Raw genomic sequence first — 7,757 nt, 5'->3', positions numbered from 1 at the left:
TAATCCTTTTTCGCGGAATTTAATTTCGTCAAAAAACCGCGAAAATTTGTTCCGCGAAAATTTGTTCCCTTGAGGTACCAAAAAGATTCCAAAAATGGTACTTGATGCCTCTCTACTTGATGCTCAGCAATTAAAAGAAGGATCAAGGGTAGGTGGCGCAATCCAGAGAGAAAAAGTGGCACCCTGCCCTACCTTCGGGTAGATAGCTATCGAAAGAGGAGCCTTCAGGCCGCCTCCAACTGCGGTCACAGACTTACTTGCTGGATAGCTTTTTTATTTAGCTTTTTGGATTTACAACAACTTTTAAGCATGATGAGTTTGGCTGTTTCATTTAAAATCCATGCAGACGATGGAGGAACCTTATCAACCAAAAAAATAATTCTTGGAAATATAGGGAAAATGAAAAAAAATGCAATAAGCACCTGGAACAATTCTTCTACATACCTTTAAGTGAGGGTGGACGAACTAAAACCTGTCTTTTAGTCCCAAAAAACGTGTACAACACTTCGCAGTTCATTTAGGGAAATTCCCAATGTGACATAAGTTAAACCACAAGTGGTTTTTATCTTTTCGCTACCACAACGAAAACGATGACACTAGAAAGCAGTAAGCTTATGGTTGTCTTCACTGTGCCTAATGTTAATTTTTGACAGATCACTTGCAGTGGTCTTAAAAAAAACAAATTAAAGTTCATCTAAATTCTATCTCAACTATCTCTAAGTTTAGTTTCCTTCCCCTCTGAGCTGGCACATAACGTATCTTCTAACGTTCACAACGTCCAATTAACGTTAGATGAACGTTGAAACAACGTTATGTTTCGAGGAAATACTTCTATTTAAAATCACTTTATAAGAATGTCCATGATGAAAATGTTTCATATTTCAAAAATTTTGATTTTTGAAGCCTGGGGACGAGTTTTTCGCCAAAACGAGGCTAAAACTTTGGGGCAGCCTGGAGACTTCAAATATTGTTCGATTTGGCTGAAATTTGGCACACTTGTTCCTTGGGTAAATATCTGGTGGTATTTTTTTCATTTTTCAAAAGTTTTGATTTTTGGGGCCTGGGGACGAGTTTTTCGCCAAAACGAGGCTAAAACTTTGGGACAGCCTGGAGACTTCAAAATTGTTCAATTTGGCTGAAAGTTTGCACACTTGTTCCTTGGGTAAATATCTGATTGTGTTTCTTTCATTTTTCAAAAATTTTGATTTTTGGGGCCTGGGGACGAGTTTTTCGCCAAAACGAGGCTAAAACTTTGGGGCAGCCTGGAGACCTCCAAAATGGTCGGATTTGGTTGAAATTTGGCACACTTGTTCATTGGGCTAATATCTGGGGGTACTTTTTGCATTTTTCAAAAATTTTGATTTTTGGGGCCTCGGGACGAGTTTTTTGCGAAAACGAGGCTAAAGCTTTGGAGCAGCCTACAGACCTCCAAAATAGGCGGATTTGGTTGAAATTTGGCACATTTGTTCATTGGGTGAATATCTGGGTGTCTACAATTGGGCCTATGAATAATTTGAAGCCACTGAAGTTGAGCCCAGTGCGTTGCGCACGTTCGACTATTTTTAAAGCATTTTCAATTATAAATTGTCAATAACCCCCAAGTTAGGCTCACTCCTTTCACAAAAATGCCATTTTAAGCTTGAGACGTATGTACTAAGTGTTAAAAATCTATTCTGAATTAGGATCCTAACCTAAAAATGCTGTAAGAATATTTTAGAATGATTTTCCTAAAAAAGTTAAGAATATCCATGATGAAATGGATTTACACCATTCTTATAAAAAAAGCGTGTATCAATCTTATTTAAAAACAAAACCAATTAAAGCGATTGATGGATCACCGAAAGTGACACGTTTATTAAACTGTTTGGATTTTAGGAGGGGCCTTTCAAAAAAAAGAGAGCGTTTATTAAATAATATATAACCAAGGCCACTTAAATAATATGAACTGGAACTATATTTTGCCTTTTCATTATTATTTGAGTACAAATATGTCAATTTAGGAATGTAGAAACGTGTGAAAATCAGTTAGAATACTAAAATAATATCATCGTATAGCTCAGTTTTCCTTCATAGTATACCTCCATACTGCTACTTGTCTCTAAAACACCCATTCTAGAGAGGAGGAGGCGTTTATTTGAATGGGTGTTTGTTTTTTGGACCTACCCCCGGGTTCCCCGGTGGGGGTCCTTTAAATTAACCCAAGTTCGTCCGTCCGTTACCAGCTTTTACGGGATTGGCTCAATAGATTTTTCTGATTTTTGGCACAATGATGCAAAATGATGATTCCTAAAAAGTGACGGAGCCCGATTTTCGAAAAAAAAAATATTTGGGCAAATTTGGCCCAAAAACTGCCTAAAAATAGTGTTTTTTGGACTTTTTGTGCAAAATCCTGTCATTACTTTTTTCAGATTTTTTGTACAAAGATGGAGGGCAAGATTCTCTAAAGAATGACTGAAATGGTTTTTCCCGGAAAATTCTTATTTGCCTTAAAAGACGGATTTTCGTATTTTGGGGAAATTCCCTTTAACCAAATAATGAAAATATAGCTTTTCTCAATGTTGACTCATAATTTATTTCTGTTTTTTTGCACAATGATGCAAAATGGCAATGCCCAAAATGTGACGGAGCCAGATTTTTAAGGAAAATGTTTTGGGCAAATTTGGGCCAAAAACTGCTTGAAAATAGGGTTTTTTGGGCCTGAATGGTTTAAGTCATTTTCGTATTTGGGGAAATTCCTTTTTACCATTTTACATTATTCAACACACAAGCTTTTAGTGTCATACTTTTGATACGAATGTAGATTATAATTTAAATAATATTTTAATGGTCATTCTGTATATATTTTTCGTGTAAACAATATTTCGACCTGCTTGGTGCAGGTCTTCGTCAGGTCTAAACAATACAAACGGTTGAAGGCGCTACCTTGACTTTTTTGACGTCAAAAAAGTCAATGTAGTGTCTTCTCCCTAATGTGCGAGAGCATTGGCTTCCAAAACCTAGGTGTCACATACTGATCATCGTCTAAATTAAGACCATGGTCACTATGTGGCGCCGTCTGACGGAATTGGATTTCCAATGCTTCTCGCACTTTTCTATCAAATTTGTTCTCTTCAGTCTTTAAAAGCCTAGCTTCGTTCCAATTAAGTCCTTGGGTACAGTCTTTAGCATGGTTAGTTATACCCGAAATGTCCCATTTTTCATCTTCAACGTTCTTTTTGTGTTGGCTGACACGTGTGGATATCTTTAACCCGGTCTCGCCAACATATCTTTTACCACATTCGCATTCTATCATATACACACCAGGGTGACTGTTAGGTGGTAGTCGGCTTTTGTTCTTAGAAGTTAGCAAAGTTTTTAGATTTGAACCACTCTTGAACACTGTTCTGTACCCAGCATTTCGGAAGGATTTCCTCAGTTTTGGGCTCAGACCAGGTATCCAAGGTAATTTAACGATTGGTAGTTGCTCTGGATCATTTCGATTGTCGGTTGTCTGGTTCCTGGTTCTGTCGTAATCGTTTGCGATACGGGTTAAAGTGTTACGATCATAACCGTTCTCGACAAAGTAAGTAAACGTAGTAAACGTAGTAAACCTCTATCCGACAGTACCTGTAGAGGAAGCTACTAACATAATCGTCCAGATGCTTGAAAACGATCACGACCTACCAAACAGGACAAAGCTAACGATTGAAGACATTCGAACTTTGATTGAACTTTGTCTATCGAAATGTTACTTCCTGTGGAATGATAAACTGTACCGACTTCAGAATTCGGCACCGATCGGTTTAGCACTAATGGTCGTAATCGCAGAAGCTTTCCTACAATATCATGAACAAAACGCACTTCAAGCAGCCAACGCACACGATCCTCCTGTTGCACCTAAATCCTTCGTTCGTTACGTCGACGATAGCCATGCCCGTTTCCAAACCGTCCATCAAGCTGAAAAGTTCCAAGAAATTCTCAACCAACAAAATGAACACACCCAATACACTATGGAAACCGAGGATACAACAAAAAGTTTGAACTTTCTAGACGTGAACGTTCGAAATAACAATGGCCGTTATGAATTGAAAATCCACCGTAAAAATGCGATCACTAACGTGCAAGTTAAACTCAGCTCATGACCCAAAGGTGTTGAAGAGTATATTCTCTGGATTTCTTAACCGTGCGTACAGAATTTGTGATGACCGATTCCGTCAGGAAGAAATTGATTTCTTAATAAATAACTTTGTCGAGAACGGTTATGATCGTAACACTTTAACCCGTATCGCAAACGATTACGACAGAACCAGGAACCAGACAACCGACAATCGAAATGATCCAGAGCAACTACCAATCGTTAAATTACCTTGGATACCTGGTCTGAACCCAAAACTGAGGAAATCCTTCCGAAATGCTGGGTACAGAACAGTGTTCAAGAGTGGTTCAAATCTAAAAACTTTGCTAACTTCTAAGAACAAAAGCCGACTACCATCTAACAGTCACCCTGGTGTGTATATGATAGAATGCGAATGTGGTAAAAGATATGTTGGCGAGACCGGGTTAAAGATATCCACACGTGTCAGCCAACACAAAAAGAACGTTGAAGATGAAAAATGGGACATTTCGGGTATAACTAACCATGCTAAAGACTGTACCAAGACTTAATTGGAACGAAGCTAGGCTTTTAAAGACTGAAGAGAACAAATTTGATAGAAAAGTGCGAGAAGCATTGGAAATCCAATTCCGTCAGACGGCGCCACATAGTGACCATGGTCTTAATTTAGACGATGATCAGTATGTGACACCTAGGTTTTGGAAGCCAATGCTCTCGCACATTAGGGAGAAGACACTACATTGACTTTTTTGACGTCAAAAAAGTCAAGGTAGCGCCTTCAACCGTTTGTATTGTTTAGACCTGACGAAGACCTGCACCAAGCAGGTCGAAATATTGTTTACACGAAAAATATATACAGAATGACCATTAAAATATTATTTAAAACACACAAGCTTTATTTTTCCATTCTGAATTTTTGTACAATTATTGTCACTTTTTTCTTATTTTCATCGATGTTAATCATTAGGTAGGTCCATTCAGCATGTTGCTTGTTAATCCGATATTTAGCCTCTTACATGTGACACCCTCTAAATTCCGACCAGCAAAATTCTTATTCTCTAAATAAGTATGTCTGAATTAGATGGGGATGTGGAGATTAGACCAAGTTACAGCACAGACTCTACTGTCTTCATAAGATAATTAATTTTTTTCATCTAATTCCAGACTATTCGTACCAACGGCGGAGGTTCCGAATTACCCTTACAAGGTCAGCATTCATATTAAATCTTTCATATCGAAAAAAATTGTCTTGTTTGATAAACTTATGATAGAATACCTTAAAGTTGAAATTGTGTTAAAATTTTTACTCGAGGCACGAAGTTTTTCCCTTTAAGATAGCGAGCAAACTCTCTCGTATTAGGGATGATCGTCTGTATTTTTAATGACAAATTCTGACTGATGAAATGAATTAATATGCGTCATAGACTTCCTTACCACATTAGAAATTTAGAGGGAATTTTCCAAAAGAACTAATTAATTATTTCGATTTAATATATTTTTTTAGAACATGATGGAATTTGTGAGCCTAGAATATTGTTTACATGGTGGTACGATTGTCCGAAATATTGATCAAGCTACACATATCCTTCTCTCGCAAAGGTACAGGAGTTTTCTGGGTTGGAAGATTCCTCTAAAGATGCCGACCTTTCTTAAAATTTGAGCACTTAATATTCACTATCTGCCCATTCATTTTTGACAATTATTCATCGTTAAATTTTATATGCACTGTTTTACCACTGTTTCTTTTCCTGCACTGAGTTCTGGCCGTTGGAAGTTTGAAAAAATTCAGAATTTGCTGATTCTAAATGTCCATTCATTACCGCCGCCCCTAAACGGCTAAAAATTGGATGAACAAAATAGATTCACAGCGAGGGGCTGTAACGTTTGAAATTAGAAAAATTATGAAAAATCTAAATGCTTATAATAGTCTTCAAAATTTTTCTCTACTATTCCACTAAAGTGAGGTCGATGAGCTCTCATTATTTTGGAATTTACATTTTAATGATTTGCATTTTAATGACCTATTTTGTCTACTTAGTGACGATCTGGCCTTCCAGGACATACGTGCAATAATCCGAACGAAACGAGTCAAGCCTCAGGTTATCACAGAACTTTGGATTCGTGATAGTATCGATCAGAACAAAATGTTGGAAGAACGACCTTATAAACCTGCGTGAACATATATTCTTCTTGTGAAGGCGTTGGTTCGCTTGTCCGTGACACCACCAAAGGAGTGCTAGAGGGGGGCAATGCTCCTATTTATAATGGTGTTCATTGAGCTCCTCGGTTTGACTTCAATACACCTTTTCGACCGTAGTCGCACGGGCATTTTTTGTCCGATTTATCCCACTAAAACCGTCCCAATCCTTTTTTGACGCATTTTTCTATTGTCTATTGGTGCGAAAAAAGGACTGGGACGGTTTTAGTGGAATAAAGCGGAAAAAAAAATGCCCGCACGGCAATTGGTGGCTACGGTCGAAAAGATGTAACCTATGCTGGGTAAAAAATACAATACAAAAACTCCGGGATATTTTGCCATGAAATATGTAAAGAATGATGAATTTCGTCAAAGATGTGAAAAGTCAAACTGTTGTGGAAGGTCCAATTAAAATGCTCTATTAATACTGGATACTTTTTGTTCTGTCATCTGCAAACCTCTGTTAACATCATTACTTGAGATTATATTTTAATGTTATTATGAATAGATAAAAATCTGCTCTCTTACACAAATTTTCCGATACCCCTGAGAACACTACTGCTTCGGTCATTCCTTTCAGCTAATTTTCAAATACCCCTCGAGGTTTTCTCTTCTCCTCCTTTAACAGCATTAAGGAGGACCATCTTCCTTATCGGACCTACTCCGGTGGAGGTTCTATAATTTCCCTATGGGCATGCGACGTCTTATGGACATTCAATAGACAGCTTTAAGACCTTTGGACGTCCTAGAAACGTACATTGGACGTCCAAAAGACGTTTGTGCCCATTGGGTTAAGGGCCCTGACCATGGTCAGATCAAAAAATCGGTTATGAGACCTGAAGATAAAACTTTTGTTTTGAGTTCCTCGACACTTTTAACAAAAACCTGTCTTTACATATAAGTTGTTTCTGAATTTATTCTATCAAGAGTAATTACTGAGGTTAAGCATACCAGGATAATCACGACGACGGACGAAAAATGTAATAGGCTAGTGAAAATACGAAATTTGATTGGTTGAAACTCACTAGCCTGTTAAAATTTCGTTCGTCGTCGTGATTTTACCGATTTACTTAACCTGATCACTATTGGCAATTTAATTACAAAAATGACGTTGTGAACATTAAAACGTTAACCCTTTAAGTACCAATGACAAGTATACTAGACATGGGCTAGGTGGGTGAAGCCCTCCTGTAATGTCCAGTTTGAGTTAGAAATTGTCTAACTCGTAGGAATTGGATTGTAGTGAGGCCAGGTAGCACATAAAAACGTAAGAATACTTCAGATGGTGATTAAAGCATGAAATTTGGCACAGATGATCCTTGGAGGGTCTAAAACTTAATTTTAAACAGTAACACCAAATTCGGCCACCTTCCAGATGACGTCATCAGGTGGCTGGGTAAAAAATTATTTTTTTGAAAATATTCAAAATCTGATGGTTCCAGCGGAAAGAGCATGAAATGCTGATAA

At 37.7% G+C, this 7,757-nt stretch overlaps 1 long non-coding RNA gene across 1 annotated transcript; it reads left to right on the top strand.

Moving 5' to 3' along the window:
* Positions 1 to 5,254: 5,254 nt before the first annotated feature.
* LOC136800809 (uncharacterized) lies at positions 5,255 to 6,791 on the top strand. Its single transcript, XR_010845758.1, has 3 exons — positions 5,255 to 5,300; positions 5,598 to 5,692; positions 6,132 to 6,791. It is a non-coding gene; the product is annotated as an uncharacterized lncRNA (long non-coding RNA).
* The last annotated feature ends 966 nt before the right edge of the window (positions 6,792 to 7,757 follow it).

This window comes from Clytia hemisphaerica, unplaced genomic scaffold, assembly GCF_902728285.1.
Source record: "Clytia hemisphaerica strain Z4C2 unplaced genomic scaffold, Clytia hemisphaerica genome assembly, whole genome shotgun sequence".
Lineage (NCBI taxonomy): Eukaryota > Metazoa > Cnidaria > Hydrozoa > Leptothecata > Clytiidae > Clytia > Clytia hemisphaerica.
Note: the sequence above shows the minus strand (reverse complement) of the source record. Positions and strands in the feature narration are given on the sequence as shown.